The 13972-nt window shown below is 35.8% G+C and overlaps 1 pseudogene; it reads right to left on the bottom strand.

Moving 5' to 3' along the window:
* Nucleotides 1-2709: 2709 nt before the first annotated feature.
* On the bottom strand, nucleotides 2710-3627 carry LOC102393094 (annotated as a pseudogene).
* Nucleotides 3628-13972: the final 10345 nt, after the last annotated feature.

Below are 13972 nucleotides of genomic sequence, written 5' to 3'. Positions count from 1 at the left end.
GGTTTTTCCTTCTTCACTTTATTATCAGAATTGGTCACATGTCATCTGGTTGCTTTCTCCCAAGAAGACAGTGGTACTGCACCTCCCTATCCATCTGGAAATAGCCAGCTCCATATAAATGTGAACAAAACTGACAAGTATTTTTATGGGAATAAACTTTAAAAGCAACTGTTCAAGCTTCATCATATATTTTAACTTTGAGTACTAGTGACAAGTCATATTTCTCCAATGATCTGTTGCCTGTCTATATGAAGGATTATTATATATACATAGAATTTTGAAAATTATATAACTACAGAAATAGAAACACAGCTAATAATTGTGATTTTCCTTGTCCATAATGAATACAAATTTATTGTTTGTTATTTTGATTACCTAAATAGCACAAGCTTATTGTAATAAACTGCACAATTTCAATAAAACAAAGGGAAAAATAGAATGATTTACTCTGTGATTTTCATAATAAACAATGATGATTATTTTTGTATTGACTGTGTCTAATATGTGTATGTATGTAAGGTTTAAGGTGTACAATACTTGTGCTTTTATAGCATATACTTACTTTTAAAAAAAATTTAAATCCTTTGTCTTTCCCCTTAACTTTCCTATCCCAACTATCATCTCTAGGAAAATATATTAAAAAAAAACATGACTTGTGAATATTTCCATCACTTGTTCCATGCTCATCTTATTATATGTAAAGATTTCAACAATATCTTTGTTTTATCAACTCAACAAATCATATTATGGATTTACTCTGATATACACATCAGTCAGTTCAGTTCAGTTCAGTCACTCAGTCGTGTCTGACTCTTTGATACCCCATGAATCGCAGCACGCCAGGCTTCCTTGTCCATCACCAACTCCCGGAGTTCACTCAAACTCACATCCATCAAGTCGGTGACGCCATCCAGCCATCTCATCCTCTGTTGTCCCCTTCTCCTCCTGCCCCCAATCCCTCCCAGCATCAGAGTCTTTTCCAATGAGTCAACTCTTCGCATGAGGTGGCCAAAGTACTGGAGTTTCAGCTTTAGCATCATTCCTTCCAAAGAAATCCCAGGGCTGATCTCCTTCAGAATGGACTGGTTGGATCTCCTTGCAGTCCAAGGGACTCTCAAGAGTCTTCTCCAACACCACAGTTCAAAAGCATCAATTCTTCAGCGCTCAGCCTTCTTCACAGTCCAACTCTCATATCCATACATGACCACAGGAAAAACCATAGCCTTGACTAGACGGAACTTTGTTGACAAAGTAATGTCTCTGCTTTTCAATATGCTATCTAGGTTGGTCATAACTTTCCTTCCAAGGAGTAAACATCTTTTAATTTCATGGCTGCAATCACCATCTGCAGTGATTTTGGAGCCCCCCAAAATAAAGTCTGACACTATTTCCGCTGTTTCCCCATCTATTTCCCATAAAGTGATGGGACCAGATGCCATGATCTTTGTTTTCTGAATGTTGAGCTTTAAGCCTACTTTTTCACTCTCCTCTTTCACTTTCATCAAGAGGCTTTTTAGTTCCTCTTCACTTTCTGCCGTAAGGGTGGTGTCATCTGCATATCTGGGGTTATTGATATTTCTCCCAGCAATCTTGATTCCAGCTTGTGCTTCTTCCAGCCCAGCGTTTCTCATGATGTACTCTGCATATAATTTAAATAAGGAGGGTGACAGTATACAGCCTTGACGTACTCCTTTTCCTATTTGGAACCAGTCTGTTGTTCCATGTCCAGTTCTAACTGTTGCTGCCTGACCAGGGGCGGTGGCGTGGAGGAGTTACCCCACATCCAAGGAGAGGTGGCTGCATGGGTACAGGAGGGCCTAGAGGAGCTACTCCACGTTCAAGGTCAGGAAAGGCAGCAGTGAGGAGATACCCCTTGTCCAAGGTACGGAGCAGCAGCTGTGCTTTGCTGGAGCAGCCGTGAAGAGATACCCCACATCCAAGGTAAGACAAACCCAAGTAAGACAGTAGGTGTTGCAAGAGGGCATCAGAGGGCAGACACACTGAAACCATAATCACAGAGAGCTATAGTCAATCTAATCACACTAGAACCACAGCCTTGTCTAACTCAATGAAACTAAGCCATGCCCTGTGGGGCCACCCAAGATGGGCGGGTCATGGTGGAGAGGTCTGACAGAATGTGGTCCACTGGAGAAGGGAATAGCAAACAACTTCAGTATTCTTGCCTTGAGAACCCCATGATGTACACATAAATGATGCCTAATAATTACTAATATCATTGTACAACTTCATTTATTAAACTACATTCCCAATGAGAACTACTTTTCACTCTAAGAAATTATTTCTCTGTAGAATAATTGCTAGGCTGAACTATACATAACATTTTAATTAATGTCCATAACTAACTTAGTTTTTAAAATTTCTGTGACAAATCTATGGAACTGAATAATATATTTTCAAATAAGTGATATAACTGAGTCTGTATTACAACTGGGCCTATTATAGCAATTCTTGTCTAAAGTTCTTACTACAAGAGAACATTTCACAATAAGATTATAGAATTCCCAAGTGAATGATTTGCTATTTGTTGACCCATACATAACTGTATAACTGGAGACAGAAAGGTTTCTCAGTGTTACCAGTAATTTTTATTTTTTAATAACTACCACTTTATAGACAGATAAATTGACTTTAAGATAAATATTGAAAATTTATAACAAATATATAAGAAATCAAGTTCTGAAATACAACTTATTTTTTCAATGAACTAAGGTATTTGCATGGCCATTGTCTCAGTGCCATGATGACATCCTTGTTCCTTAGACTGTATATCATGGGGTTAAACACAGGCATCACAATCATGTAGAAGAGAGAAAGCACTTTGCCAGTTCCTGCTGAGCCTTGGGTCTTGGGTCTTAAATATGTGACAAGGCCTGATCCGAAGAACAATGCCACAACCATAAGATGAGTGGAGCAGGTGGAAAAGGCTTTGCCCCGACTTGTGGCTGATGGCAATTTAAGGATTGTGGAGATGATTTTGCCATAGGAGACAAGTATCAACAGAAATGGAACCAAAGCAAACAGCGCAGCAACTGTGAAGACTAACATTTCATTCAGAAATGTGTCCCCACAGGCCAGCTTGAGTATGGGAAGAATATCATAGAAGAAGTGGTTGATGAAGTTAGAACCACAAAAGGGCAGAGAGAAAATCTGGCCTGTCTGGCCTATTTGGATTGGGATTCCACTGATCCAGGAGCCAACCACTAGCTGGATGCACACCTTGTAGTTCATGACTAGAGGATAGTGAAGAGGGCTACAAATGGCTGCGTAGCGGTCATAGGCCATCACGGCCAGAAGGAAGTACTCGGTGGCCCCAAGTATAAGAATGAAGCACATTTGTGTGGCACAAGCAACAAAAGAAATTGTTCTTTGTGTCCAAAGACTCGTGAGCATTCTGGGGAGTGTAACAGAATCTGCTATATGCAGATTTCCAAAAGGGAAAAATTGCCAAGTACAAAGGACATGGGGGTCTGGAGACCAGGGTCTAGTTTTGTTATCAGAAATATGATGCCATTGCCCCTCAAGATAATTATATATGAGTAAGAACAGTCCAAATAAAAACCCCTGGAGATGAGGAATATCAGCAAAGTCCAAGAGAACAAACTCCATCAGTTTAGTGAGATTACCTTCTGGTGTTTTTTCTTGGTGTTTCATCTGTGAAAAGGTGGAAATGTATTATCTACTTTTTATTTTACCATCAAGGTCAGGGCCTGTTTTATAAATTGTATCAGGATACCCAGATTGATTTTCATCATCAATGCAATTGTTTCTAATTTAAGAATTTTATTATTTATGCTTTTCTCCTTTCCTAGTTTATAATCCATGTGTTATCACCATACACTCTCCCTTGAAATGTCTATTAAGGCATTCTTTTCAAATACAACCCAAAGTCAAAAAGGTTAAAGTGTTAATCATTCAGTCATGTCGGACTCTCTGATCCCATGGGCTGTAGCCCACCAGGCTTCACTGTCCATAGGATTTCCTAGGCAAGAATACTGGAGTGGGTTGTCATTCCCCTCTCCAGGGGATCTTCCCCACCCAGGATCAAACCCAGGTCTCCTGCATTGCAGGTGGATTGTTTATCAGCTGAGCCACCAGGGAAGCACCAAATGCCCTGATCAGCACAGGCATTGGACAAATTGATAATCATTGAAGATAGACCCACAGTGTTGCTATGTGATCTCAGTTTTAAATACTTACATTATTTTGTGGTCATATCTCATGGCTTATGGGATCTTAGTACCCCAACCAGAGACTGAAGTGAAAGTACAGTCTTAATCATTGGACTTCTGGGAATTCCCTTAAATATTTACATTTTTTGGAAATTTTATTGTATTTCTCTAACTTTACATACTTCAGTAGAACTATTAATATAACAGAAATTATCTTCCTTATATATTTTCAGCTACATATTTCAACTCTTCATTTCCCTCCCATCACTTGATGATCTTGATCATACACGTTCTTATATACAATTCACATTATTATGCAGTTTACAAAAAAAATGAGATATTTTATTTTATTGTACATAGGGGAATAAAATACATATATTTCAGTAAGATACTATATGGGGGCTATAAGAGGGTTTTATTCTGGAAAAGTTCTGTGGGAATAGATACAGATACAAGCAATTAAAAGGGTCACTCTGGGAAAACAGGGGTTTCCTGGAATGTGTTCACTAGCTGTGTAAGACACCTCCTGTCATGCTTTACCCTGGTTCTGTGTGCCTCTCTGAAGTCTTTGTTGTTCCTCAAAAAATAATAATAATTCAGATAACAGTTTCTAAACTCACTTTTCTTGAGCCAGGATATTGAGATTTAGCAATGATGGATACATTGATCATTTACACATTGATTCTGTGATTGCAAATCAGTGGCTATTTTTTAAATCATACTTAAGTTTGAATCCTAACTCTGTTATTTATCATCTGTTATATTAAGTAATTGTTTAAATTTTCTGTTTGCTTTCTTATTTGAGATAATTAAATATGATATTATTGAAAAAATTACCTATCACTTTTAATATGTTTATGTATAAGTTATAGTCCTATAATTATAATTATTAATATGGTATAATGTTCTTAAATATTTAGTTGCCAGGTTTGTAACACATTCCCTAGAAAAATTGTTTTTGCTAGTTATTGAGTTACTTGTTGATTATTACATTTTTGCATTTTTTTCCTTTCATCAGAGCCAGGAGTAGAATATGGTCTTAGCTAAATAAGGAATGAGACTCCTCTAGTACAGAATCTCAGAGCACTCAGTTTCAGGGCTGACTCTGCATTGCACCATTGTTAAAGTGACTGCCTCCTTAAATATTACACTCCAATGGCAACCACTCCAGTACTCTTGCCTGGAAAAATCCCATGGACAGAGGAGCCTGGTAGGCTGCAGTCCATGGGGTCGCGAAAAGTCGGACATGACTGAGCGACTTCACTTTCACTTTTCACTTTCATGTATTGGAGAAGGAAATGGCAACCCACTCCAGTGTTCTTGCCTGGAGAATCCCAGGGACGGCAGAGCCTGGTGGGCTACCGTCTATGGGGTCGCACAGAGTCAGTCGGACACTACTGAAGCAACTTAGCAGCAGCAGCAGCAGCCAGGCAATCACTTGACTCAACATGACTTTCAGCCCTGCTTCTCATTTCCCCATCCTTTATGTTTCGAGTTTTTCCATGCAAGCATAGTCTAAATATAGTGTCATGGGCAAAAACTACAATCCTGACAAGATAGCCTGCAATCAAATCATGGCTTCACTTGCCAGCTGTGTGACAATGCAAACTGCTTAATCTCCCTGTGCCATAGATCACTTGGCTGCAAAACTAACATTTGTACCAACAGTTAGGATTGCTATATGAATTAATTCATTTGATACATGTAAAGCAAATTAAAGATGTTTTGGCATTCATAGAAGTCTATTTAAAAGCTAGCTATTATTTTTGATATTAAAAACTAAATTTTATTATTCTAAATTTCACTCTCTGTTTTACCACTATGAAAAACTGCTCTCTAATTTACCTTGACTTTGTATCACATGGTTAATGAGGGAATGAAATAAGATATTAAAACTATCATCACAGTGTTATAAAAATCCCAGACTCTTAGATGTGAATTCTCCAAGAATTTTCTCCCAATAATTTCAATAATATTATCACCTCCACTCTTTAGAACTAATAGGGAGAACACACACGACTTTGTAGCACATAGTGTTGCAATTTGGCTAATTCTTTTCATATACCTTTTATTTTCCCACTGATATTACATGATCTGGGATTGAAGGACTGAGACTATTTTCATACTTGGGAACAATACAGAACCTAGAAAATGCTTGTTTACTTAATATGGTGTTCATTATTTGATTCTGAAATTGAGAAAAGGAACAGACACTTTTAAAATTGTCAATCTGAAAAGGGAGAAAAGATTAATATGCAAAAGAATATAATTTTAATCTTTATCATTTATGAATAAAAACATTTAGTATAAGCAATTTCACCCATTACTTGAATAAAATTATTTCCAGTGCTATATAAAATAGTTTTTAATTGTACAGATACATTTTTGTGATCAAATCTTGTATAACATGAAGTAGGCAAGATTTGAGTTTGAATTTTTCAAGAGTAGAACAAGGTGTATTTCAAGTATATTTGTATATCTGATAAAAATTAGCAATGTAATCCTTGAAAATAATTTAAAAACAATGTTGGACTTAAAGCTATCTTTATTATTTTATAAATCCTGAATTCTATAAGTTTCTTTCTTCAAAATAATTGTTCTTTGAATTCCCCAAAGGTTGTAACTTTATTTTATGTGTTATGTCATATTAAATCTCTTATTATAATATCAAACTGAATAAACATATATAACTTTTTGTTACAATGTGTTGACTGAAATGAAGTTTTCTTTACTATCATCTATACCTAGGCTTTAATTATTACAATTTTTGACATTTCAAAGTGACTTAGTACCATTATTTATTATTATTATTTAATTGCAATTTTTATTTAATAGAATAAGAAATATATAGAAGTTGCTTTAATAAACCAAAACATTTGCTACCATGTTAAAATTTATAATTTACACATGTTTTAATGGGTAAATTATTAATTTTAAATTTAAAATAAGAATTAAACCTTACTATAATAATTTTCATATTTACCTTTCTTACTTAAGATGTTGCTGATTTTTCTCACTAGAGAAGGTCAGAATATTTAATTTCCTGTAAGTGAAATTACTTGTTTCATCGAAGCTATTCAACTGGCCTTTAAATATTCTGTTCTTTCTAAACATAAAGTGTTCTTTAAAAGTAGTTATCTCTACCCAAGGGATCTCTGCCGCCTGGCACATTTAAATTTCCAATTAAAATCATCACTTCATGAATTTTCTGACGTTATATTAAAAAAAAAATTTTTCCCAGATAGTTCTCACTCTACTCAGAGAACATTTTTCTTTACCCTCTCCAGGGAATAGAGGACACAGAGTATTTTATTTCTTAGATGTGAACAGGGTGCTAAGTAGTATTATCTGTGGGCTCCCCAGGTGGTACACAGGGAAGACTATGGCACCTCACTCCAGTACTCTTGCTTGGAAAATCCCATGGACGAAGGAGCCTGGTAGGCTGCTGTCCATGGGGTCGCAAAGAGTCGGACAAGACTGAGCAACTTCACTTTCACTTTTCACTTTCATGTATTTGAGAAGGAAATGGCAACCCACCCCAGTGTTCTTGTCTGGAGAATCCCAGGGATGGGGGAGCCTGGTGGGCTGCCATCTATGGGGTCACACAGAGTTGGACACGACTGAAGCGACTTAGCAGCAGCAGGTGGTACAGTTGGTAAAGAATTGGCCTGCCAATGCAGGAGATGCAAGAGACACAGGTTTGATCCCTGGGTCAGGAAATTCACCTGGAGTAGGAAATGGCAACCCATTTCAGAATCTTTGCCGGGAGAATTCCATGGACAGAGAAGCCTGGTGGGCTACAAAGTCGTACATGACTGAGCACACACACGCACACAATATTATTTGGGTCAATCCAAAACAGACATGCATCCAATTCTTACCTTAACTATTATGAATGCATTATGAAGAGCCTCTGTATGATATGTTCCTTGATTCCTAGTTAGAGGACAGATCTGTGTAATAGTTATAATACATATTCTGATGGCAAATATTTTTATGTGCAAAATTAGTGTGTTATTGATTTCTTCAGCAACCTGAGATTTAGCTGATGAATGTATTAAACATACATCAAAATTTTAAAATGTAACCCAAGTTTAATTGTAGTAGGAGAAAATGTTTCCTCTCTTTTGCAGCCTACCATTAATTTTTCCCAAATTTATTTTACATGTTCAAGGCATGAATACTTTCAGACTCTAATTACAATAAAATGAGATTCTGGAATAAGTCCAACTGAGATCATGGGAAAGATGCTAAGCAAAAAGTTTGTGAGTTATATGTTTCAAATGTGAAGAAATTTCTCCAACATTAAGATTGTTTTAAAATCTTGGCTTACAGCCAGTTTCTCATAACCCCAAAAATTGGATATTGTTTCCTATTATTTAGTAAATAGTGATTTCTTAAGATGTATGATTATGAAGAAAAAATATTTACAAGAGAGAGAACACATATAGTAATGTGACAGTGGGAGTGATTTGGAAGGTTAATTAAAAAGTATCAGGAGCCTCATGGCAAAGATCATGGCAGGCCTGTGAGTAGTGGGTGGTGGGACAGGCTTCTCACGGGGACCAGATGTGATAAAGGACAGAAAGGGAGTCAGAGGCCAGCCAGGTTAAGCTCCTGCAGAGGCTCATCCAAGAAATAGTGCTGGAAAGGAGTTACAAGACCTCATGATTCACAGAATGTAGTATTATTAATGGGCTTCTCAGGTGGCTCAGTGGTGAAGAATCTGCCTACCAAGGCAGGAAAGGCCAGGGACATAGGTTTGATTCCTGGGTCAGGAAGATCCCTGGGAGTGGGAAATGGCAATCCACTCCAGTGTTCTTGCCTGAGAAATCCCAGGGACAGAGGAGTCTGGCAGGCTATCGTCCATGGCATCTGACAAAGAGTCCAACACAGCTGAGCAACTGAGCACAGATCAGTGCAGTATCATGCATAAATAAAGAAGTCTTCTGATGGAATAGAATAGAAATTCTATAAAAGGCTCAAATATACATGAACATTTGTCATTGACTAAAATAGCCTACCAAATTGGTAAAGCATGGGCATTTAAAATAACTGTTATTACGGACAACTGTGCAGGCTTAGAGGGAAAAAAAAACAGTATATGTATTTTTGATAACTATCCCACAGCAGGATAAACCCTAAATTATACACAATTTTGTATATTTTAGAGTGAAATGATGACAGTATTCTAAGAAATGGGTTTTATTGTTTTGGAGTAAGGAAAGTTTAACTCATTAAAATTTAGACTGCAGGACACACACACACACAAACAAACAAAAAACTGTGTAAAAATAAATGATTCTAGATGCTAAAAAGCAGCAAGCCCCATAAGTATCAAATATAATTAATATAATGGAAAAAATTGTTACAATTGATTTCAAATAAAGTGATCTTGGCTCCTTCTTTAATACAGAGGAAAAGTCCAAAGTATAAATTTTAAAAATGGGTAAAGCAGATGAATTAACAATTCACAGAAGAAAATTATTCCTTCAACATACAGACTGCAGCTTCATTTGTTAAAAATAATAATAATAATAATAAGTAAATTGTAATCTGAACAGTGATACAGTGTTAAAAAGTCTGAGTCATTTTCCTATGCATTGTGTATGTGTGGAGAGGACTATCCAGTTGACCAATATCACAATTGTGCTCACTCTTTGAATTAATCAGTAAGCATGCACACATACTAAGATATGCAGTAGCATGATATTGCAACAAATTTGTGCTTGAAAAACTGTGACTATTTTATGACTTAATGAGCCTTGATTTTGATATTGTCTATTCTTTTTTCTCCCACAGTTGTATATCTTTAAAATATGTTATATAACTTATCAAAAATTTCTAGTGCTTGAAAGTAGACTGGCTTATTGTGACCGGTGCCTCTTAACCACAAATAAAAGTTATTTGTTTTTTATTGTTTTAGAGGTTGGAAAATTAAACTTGGCTTTAACTATGTCCTTTTATAAAGATGTTGATTTATTTTTCAAAGCAATTCTGTAGCATCATCAGTCTTGAATCATATTTTTGTTGTTTAATCACTACTTTTTTATAATAAAAGGTAATTCATTTTTCTAAATTAGTTTCAGAAAAAAATAGAAGCATAGCCAAAAGTAAGAAAGAGTATTATGCTTTTTTCAATGATAGAAAATGCTCATTAAATAAAATTTAAGAAATAGAAGGAATTATGTATATACATATGATAAATGGTGTTCTAAATACTGCTTTTTACCTTAACAAAAAGGATATGTACAATATGATTATGATTTGGTTTGCTGAAAAATATGCTTAATCCATGCTGTATGTAATTGCATTTTATTCATTTCTATAACTCCTTGGTTTTCCTCTGTGTGAAATTATCACAATTACAGTCAATTCTAGTTTGATAAAGATTTGATATTATCAATGGTGTGAAATGAGCATTCTCAGATGTGTCCCTTGACACCCATGTGCACACATTTCTTCTGGTACATGGCCAAGGGTAAGCTTTTCTTGATGAAGGCAGGCTGTGTGCTAATACGCTGTACAATTCACACACCAGCATCAGGCGAGAGCTTTCATTACTCCACATCCTTTATATATGTGATAGGATGAGTCTTTTTGTTTATTTCATCCTTGTAATGAATGTGTCATAGATTTCATTTGGTTTAAATCTGCTTTTAATTTGCATTTACTGGTTGCTAGTGAGTTATTTTCTTCTTTTTTCTGGGCATTTAGATTATTCTGTCTTATGAAATGCACCTTTAAGTCTGTTGTCAATTTTTCTCCTGAATTTTTGATGCTTTTGATTTAGAGCACTCCTTTAACTATAGTGTATTTAAACATTTTATGTTGAAAATTTTCATTCTGAATAGCAGTATTTCTTAATCCAGGAAGTGTAACAGATTAATGTTTACATTATGACTAATAATTTTATCAAAAACACTTTTTTCACACCAACGTTATGAAGTTAATAAACATTATCTTAGAAAAGACTCATTGTTATGCATTTTACTTGTTTACAAGTTATCTGAGATTACATTTTAAAATAAATTTTGTGAAGTGAGGGTCAAGCTCACTTTTTTTGCACCATTATATATAATTAAATTAATATACTCTATTAAAAGGCCATTTTTTTCTACATTTTCTGTAGTATGAACTTTTGCTTATTCAAGTGTGCCCATGTTCTATAGTCATTCAACAAGTATTCTCTAAAGCTTTCCCATATGCAGTAATCTTTGCTAGCTGAAATCTTTTGTTTTTAAGTAAGTTATAACAATACAGAGGGAGACAAAATAGAATATACATTATGAATTTTGGAGACAAAATAGAATATACATTATGAATTTTGGATAAAAATATTAGGAGGCCAATTGATAGATAAAATATACTATATTGTTTTAGTACTTTGGCCACCTCATGCAGAGAGCCAACTCAGTGTAAAAGACCCTGATGCTAGTAAAGATGAAGGCAAAAAGGAGGAGACAACAGAGGATGAGATGGTTGAATATTAATAGTGTCACTGACTCAATGGACATGAATCTGAGCAAATTTCGAGAGACAGTGGAGGACTGAGGAGCCTGGCATGCTACGGTCCATGAAGACACAAAGAGTCAGACATGACTTACCAACTGAACAACAACAACAAATCAAATAAGCAGTGAAATTTTGCTGACAGAGACTAGTCCATTAAATATGAGATCAGCAAAAAAATTAATTTCTTATAAATACAAACACTAGGGAGATAATCCTGTATCAGAAAGTCAAGCATAAAATGGCAAGTTCATGAGGATAATCAATTTATATTAATACAGGAAGCAAAATTTCAAATAATGTCTGATTAAGACAAGAGCAGAACTAAGCGGGGAAAAAGATCACTAGCTCAAAGCAGTGGATAAGATGTTAAACGTTAAGGCAGTCATTTTCTCAAGGCTGTCATGACATCCTTATTCCTCAGAGTATATATCATGGGATTAAACATCAGGGTAACACGGTATAGAAAGGAGAGAGAAAAAATCTTTCCTGTAAAAATGTTTGGAATCACATCATAAATATGTAATGGTTCTGGGTCCACAAAATAAAGGCTCAACTATGGGGCTTCCCAGGTGGCACTAATGGTAAAGAACCTACCTGTCAATGCAGGAGACATAAGGGAAGCAGGTTCAATCCCTGTGTAGGGAAGATCCCCTGGAGAAGGGCACAGCAGCCCATTCCAGTGTTCTTGCCTGGAGAACCCCATGGACAGAGAAGCCAGCTGGGCTATGGTCCACAGGGTTGCAGAGAGTTGGACACTACTGAAACAACTTAGTGCACACGCATGATGTGAGGTGAGCAGGTGGAGAAAACTTTGGCTCATCACGCTGCTGATGGCAACATAGGATGGAGAAGAGATTTTACTGTAGGAGCCAAGTGTCAACTGAAAAGGGGTCATGACAAATGATTCACTAATAGTACAACTATAGAGACTGACATCTCATTCAGAAAAACATTGCCACAGCCCAGCTTGTAGTTAGATCCAAAAATGACAGAGGGGAAATTTGGCATGTTTGCCTTATCCTGGCTGTAACACCCCTGATCCAAGAGCCAAGCATCATCAGCTGAATACAGAGCTCCTGGTTTAGAAGTAGGAGAAGTTGCAAAAGTTACAGTTGGCCACATAGCAGTCATGGGCCATAACTGTCAAGGCCAAGTATTCTGTGTCCCCAAGAATACAAATAAAATATATCTTTGTAGTGCATCCAAAAAAATATATATATATATGTATATTTATATATGTATAAAAAATTTGTGTCTGACCAAAGGTTTATGCATATTCTAGAAAGAGTGACAGATACATAACAGATTTCCAGGAAGGAAAAGTTACTGATGAAAAAATACATGGGAATTTGAGAGCCTGGTCAACTCTGATTATAAGAGTATTGTTGTTGCTTCTCACCAGGATAATCACATAAAAAAGGAAAACATTACAAAGAGAAACACTCAGACATTGTGAATACAGAAAAATCAAAAAGAACCAGTGTTATCACTGAAGTGAGATGTGCTTCTTGGTTGTGTGTGTGTGTGTTTGATGTTCTCTCTGTGAAAAGAGTGAAATAAGTAATTTTTATTTTTATTTTATATAGTAACTTTATTTTATATAGTATAGCTATATATAAATATATATTCATTGTTGTTAAGTCTTCCAGCCGTGTCCGACTCCTTACATCCCTATGGACTGCAGCACTCCAGGCCACCCTGTCCCTCACCATCTTCTGGAGTTTGCCCAAGTTCATGTCCATTGCATCCATAATGTCATTCAACCATCTCACCCTCTGATGCCCTCTTCTCCTTCTGCCCTCAATCTTTCCCAGCATCAGAGTCTTTTAAATGGGTCGGCTGTTTGCATCAGGTGGCCAAAGTATTAGAGCTTCAGCTTCAGTATCAGTCCTTCCAATGAATATTGAAATATATATGTTTATATTATATAAAATATATATTATAAATATGTAAAAGTACCTATGTGCATAAGTATCCATTTCATAATCTTAAATTTATCTCTGTTTGTAACTATTATTAAAGCCAATTTAGTCCTCTTTTAAAGATATGACCAAACATTATATATTCTGGCTCTGTTTAGTTCATAAAAAATGTGCTGTTTCTTTCAAACATCAAATATCATTTGGCTGATATTGAAATTTCTGTTAGCTACTAAATATTCTGTAAAATGTTGGGAGGCAATAAGAAAAGAAGAAATGCAGTAATTTTCTTCCATATTTAGTTTTTATTTTCTGAATAAAATTTATTATTTTTGTGATGGGCATATT

This window comes from Bubalus bubalis, chromosome 10, assembly GCF_019923935.1.
Source record: "Bubalus bubalis isolate 160015118507 breed Murrah chromosome 10, NDDB_SH_1, whole genome shotgun sequence".
NCBI lineage: Eukaryota > Metazoa > Chordata > Mammalia > Artiodactyla > Bovidae > Bubalus > Bubalus bubalis.
Note: the sequence above shows the minus strand (reverse complement) of the source record. Positions and strands in the feature narration are given on the sequence as shown.